Source organism: Gavialis gangeticus, unplaced genomic scaffold (genome assembly GCF_001723915.1).
Source record: "Gavialis gangeticus isolate Ggan-Ray unplaced genomic scaffold, GavGan_comp1, whole genome shotgun sequence".
In the NCBI taxonomy this organism is placed as follows: Eukaryota; Metazoa; Chordata; order Crocodylia; family Gavialidae; genus Gavialis; species Gavialis gangeticus.
Window position 1 is genome coordinate 73,058,118 of NW_017729033.1, and position 5,337 is coordinate 73,063,454.

Genomic DNA, 5,337 nt, shown 5'->3' on the forward strand with positions numbered 1-5,337 from the left:
AATCCGAGCTCTATGTCCGCCTTGGCCTTCCTAACAGCTCGCCTACAGGCCCGAGCAGAGGAGGTATACTCCTCTTTGGAGATTTCACCCCCCTTCCACCGGGCGTACGCCGCCTTTTTGGCAAGCAGGCAGTCCTGGACGCCCTTGGTGAGCCAGGGGGGCTTACGGACACTCCTGCCCCCCTTGCTTCTTGTCGGGATGTAACTGAGTTTCCATGATTGTTTTTGAAATTGCTGTTCTCTCCACTAAAATTCACATATGTGGAAGAAATCAAACTTTGCGTTGTGGTTGAATCAGAACTGACAGAGCCAGCTTTTCTTTATTGAGGGCTATACTGTGGTCACAGGGAGAATGCCATACAGCAAGGGGAATTACCCACTTGTCTTTCAAAGGAATCCTCTCCCTCCCTAAGTTTCTAAGCATTTTTATACTTAAGACAGATAAAAAGAAAAAAATACGACCTTGAAGAAACTAAAACAAACTTACTTAATTGGACATCTGTGTACAGAGTAATAATGCAGGATTTTTTTATCTCAAAACATATAACTGAAATAAGCAGTATCAGCACTTCTGGTCTCGGTCTGTTTTTCTAGTCAGAGAGGCCAAAAGCCTGACTAAATTCACTTTAACATATACTAAAGAATATTTGCAGAGAACTGGATTGTCTGGGTCTTGGATTCAGCTAGAATTTGTATACCAAATTGCAATTGAAATGGATAATGGAAGAATACAAATAGCTGTTGCTAAATTATTTTAGGGTCTTGTTCCCCTTTACCCATTTAGATCACATTTATGCTGCTTTATCCACCCTCCCAGTATGGCCCAGAGCCCTCCCTGGCCTACTCTTCTTCCTATTATCGGGATGTTTCCCACATACACCCACTTGCAAAGTACAAACTTCTTATTTTTCACAATATAGTCTAGTATTGTAAAATGTCATTGTTTCTGTACCTTTGTGTTCCTGCAGCTCACCCTCCCTCCCTGACTGCACCATTCCTCCCAACCTGTCATTCTGAAACTAAACTCCCTTGGACACCACGCACAACCTCAGCTTATCCTCTCATGATCTGCTTGCCTGATATGCTCCAGAAGCCTCTGTACATGTATCTATGAACATAATTTGTGCAGTTACAACTGTGTCTCTCAGTTGCCCACAGTACTACATTAAAGGTGGTTCTGCTGCTTCTTGAATCAGGGAACTACACCCATGGAGCAGCCTGGCACTGGAAACATGGCGGTTGGTGGTGGGGTAGGACACAGTCACCTGACCTCTCTTGTAGCCTACCAGTTGCAAATCACTATACTGCATAAGTATAGGCCATAATGTCTCAAGAAGCAGGGTTAAACTTGTTTTAAAAAGCGAATTTAAGGCCTTCCTCAGTCCACCTGTGGAGAGACAGTAGCTGGGGAGGTGAAACACTTATGTGTAACTTAAAAATATTCTCAAAATATTTTTGTAACTCCACATTAGACTTAACAAATTGTTGAGGTTTTTTGTTTTTGGTGTGGGAATAGAATTAAAAGTAAAAAAAACCTGGAGCTTTGTATTTAGAATTAGGTGCTCAATATCCAGCTAAAGCTGCATGCAGATTCTATCCAATCTTTTATAGCCACTTTATCCAGTCTTTATAGATCCTACTAGAGACGGTTATATTTTGTGGTTTGAGTGAGAAATGATCACATTGTGACTTCTCTTTTAACCCTGGCCCTCATGAATGATACATTATAGAAAATGTATACAGCATATTGTTTTATGAGTTACGAAAGAAAATATATCAGCTAGAAGCATATCACCTGCTAGTGCTTCAATGTGTTTCTATTATTTGACAAGAGTGTGCTGCTAATGATGCTGTATGCTCACACCATGGAGGCTCTATTTTAAAAATTACACATACTAACAATTAGATCATTATAAGAATAGATTCAGAAAACTATAGAATCATTTCCCAAGCAAGTCTCCTGAGACAGCTTAGTGGGGCCTGTTGTGCACAGTAACAGACATAATGGATTACCTGAATGATACAATTCTAGTCCCCTTTTAAGTTGTTCTGCTTATGGTTGCACACAGTCCTGAGCTTTTGTTGCAAAGGGCCACGCATAAATTGCATGATGTTACCAATAGGATTTTTTTTTTTACCAGAGCCCCAAAGGATTGACATGGCAACTCGTCTGATGTGGTATCAAGTGAACTTTAATAGTAAGCCCTATGCAATATTACAGATTTCCTCCCCATAACACAACCTGGCAAGTGGCTCCTTCAGACTCTACAGCAGTACTTTTTGGTGGTACCAGCCTTGGGTCCTCTGCTCGGTGTATGGGATGTTTGTTTCTGGTTTTTCAGCTATTTGAACAAAAAGTCTACAGTTTTTTTGGTTTTTTTAAGGAATATTTTTCATGTCCAAAGTCAAATCCAAATCTGTGAGTCATTCAAGAACTGTATGTGACCCTACTACTGGCAAGCATCCTCTACACCTGCCTGGGGCTTCAGAAGCTTCTAATCCTTTGTCGGGCATCCTACATGTAGGCCCCAGACTGGAGGCTTAGGGTTCGGATGCCCCCAACTTTTGCTTGCCCTCAGCTTTATGGCTGCAGGAGCAAGCTAGGGAGGAGTCTCCCATTTCCATAAAGTTGGCATGTAGCTGAGATCCTCCCACTGGACACTGGCCAGTGGGAAGCTAACTATGAGGCTCTTGTAGGGAGTCCTGTCTGCAAGCAGACAGGGGTGCAACCCTCTACTACACAGTGCCATTTTAATTGCAGTACCTCAGTCAGGGTATTTCCCTTGCCACCATCGGGGTCATGGTATACAGTTGGGTTTTTTTTAAGGAAAATTTTTTGTGTCCCAAGTCAAATCAGCCCAATCAATTCTAAATCCATGAGTCATTCAAGAACTATACGTGGCCCTGCTACTGGCAAGCACCCTCCAGGCTTGCCTGGGGCTTCAGATGCTTCAAAATCCCTTGGCGGGCATCCTATATGTAGGCCCAAGTCCAGAGGCTTGGGGTTTGGATGTCTCGGAGTTTCACTTGCCCTCAGCCGTATGGCCACAGGAGTAAGCTAGGGAGGAGTCTCCTATTTCCATAAGGTCAGCGTATAGCTGAGATCTTCCCACTCAGTGGGAAGTGAAAGTGGGAGGCAAACTATGCGTTACCCCGGTCAGGGTACTACCCCCTGCCAAAAAAGTGGTTTTGCCCTGCCAGTAGGAAAACCATGTTTATGGTCATGGTATTTCTCTCATGGTCATGTTATAGAGTTGCCCCTGTCTCCACAGAGATACAACACGAGCACACAGCTTTCCCTTTGCTTGTTGATTACTTCTGTAACTTTCTTATCCCAAGGTGTCCAAATCCTTTAGCACTGTGCCAACCATTCCTTATATGGAACGCCAATCCTATCCTACTTTTGGTTATCTTTCCTTATAGGGAAAGTGCTATACATTCCTCACTCACAGCACTCCTTCCAAAGACTGTCAGGCACTCTGTTCAATTTTATCCTGTAGCTCAGGGAAGGCCTGGACTATGGCTAAAAGCATAATTGAGGTTGCCTGCTACACATGAATACACCCCAGGTGACATGCCCTTGTTTCTTTTTCTGGCAAATGTGAATTTACGCCCCATGTCTTCCTGAAGCTGGGGTGTGGTATCATGTGTAAAGTGCTCTGAGATCTCTGCAGGGATGGCAATGGAAGTGCAGGGTACCACTATGAGTTTAAGGACAACTCTCCCACCACAGGCACAATATGGACCAAACTCAAGTTTCACCTCGGCTCTACAGGGGCGTTAGGAACCTTCTTCAGGCAAGAGCTGTCTAAAAGCAGGTGACGAGGTCCCCGGGTCATTAAAGAGGGGGCAGGAGGGAGAGCGCGGGCCCTCCTCTACCAGATGGGCAGCGGCTCAGCCTGGCCAAGCTGAAGCCAGTGGGCAGAGATACAGCTGCAGACTGACGCCCGGTGTCGGTGGCAAGCCTGCCCCAAGCCGCGCCACCAAGCCCCGAGTCTCCCGCCGACCCCCAGGCAGAGCGCGGGGGCCAGGACGCGGCACTGCACGCAACCACGCCAGGTGCGGCCACCGCTTTGGGCCCAGCGGTACGTAACACCCAACCTACCCACCAGGCTCTGATGGGCTCTGACATCATAATAACGTTACGGAGAAAAGCATCACACACCCCACCCACCGGACTCCAGCTAACCGGAGAGATGAGGGTGAGAAACGCTGCGAGGCTCCGCCTCACTGCCAGGTTAACCCCGCCCCTGTCTCGGCCCCGCCTCCTTCCGCCTGCGTGGCTTCCTATTGGCTCGCTCTAGTACCCGCCCTCCCCTGTGGCGGAGCTGGGGGGGCGTGTGAGGTGAGCCAGCTGCTGGTTCGCCGCTCCGCTAGGGGTCGCTCTCGTCCAGTGGCCTCCCTCCGTGCGGGAAGCGGTGGCTCCGGGGCGCCGCAGTCACGTGACGGGAAGCGGGAGGCCGCGGCAGGGCCGGGCGGCCGCGCAGGGGTGAAGGAGACGCTGCGCGCCGGGCCTGGCGGTGAGACCCAGGCGGCCGCGTCAGGGTTTGCCTAGGGCGCGGGGCGATCCTGGACCCTGACCCTGACCTGGGAGGGAGCGGGCCGGGGCTCGGCCACTTGCTGCCTCGGGCTTGTCAGCGGGACGCAGAGGGCGGGGCTGGTGCTGGAGGGCGTTTCGAGCCCGAGGGGCCGGTCGGGGAGCGGATCCCCCCGATCCTCGGGCCCTGGAGCCTGAAGGCTTCCCGGAGCCCCCAGGCCCGCCTGCCCGTGACCTGGGCTGGGGACCTGCCTGGCAGATACAGCGCGGGGCTGTGGGGGGCCTTCCGAGGTGGTTGCTTCCGGGCTTATGACACACATTACATGTATTGCGTAGTTAACCGGCGAATGGCACAATAAAGCAGGCGGCCTCAAGTGCAAAGTGCTACATGCTCAAAACGACTTTAACTGTAAAAAGGCAACCAGTTACTAAGTGCATGTTTGGGAACTGTAACAACTGGCTAGATGGTTTCTATCCAGCTTTCATTTGAGTGCACTGCAGGGCCCTCTGTGTAGGCACAATGCACTGACCTGGGATAGCAAGTAGCTTAACATGACAGTGTTCCTCTGCTGAGGGATTTTGAGGCATTGTCACTTGCCAGGTAAACTAGATCTGCTGCTGTGCAGTGTCCCTGGTAGCTTCCATATAGTTAGAGAAGAAGCAGCTCCTCTTCTGCCCCTGCTCGGGGTATTATTTTCTTCTAGACCAGTGATTCTCAACTGTTTTTTGGTACGGGATCCATTTGTAAACATCAGTGACCAGTACGCTTCACGCCTAACCTGCTACAGCCCCCCCCCCCCC

General features: G+C 49.2%; 1 protein-coding gene across 2 annotated transcripts in view; it reads left to right on the forward strand.

The window, feature by feature from the left end:
• The first annotated feature begins 4,496 nt into the window (after positions 1 to 4,496).
• Positions 4,497 to 5,337, forward strand: part of LOC109303880 (exocyst complex component 1) — an 86,448-nt gene continuing 85,607 nt past the window's right edge. The window contains exon 1 of one of the 2 annotated variants that reach the window (XM_019526242.1): positions 4,497 to 4,519. The gene's annotated coding sequence lies outside the window, so the exon portion shown is untranslated. The remainder of the gene's footprint in view (positions 4,520 to 5,337) is intronic. The other variant, XM_019526241.1, reaches the window with a different exon arrangement.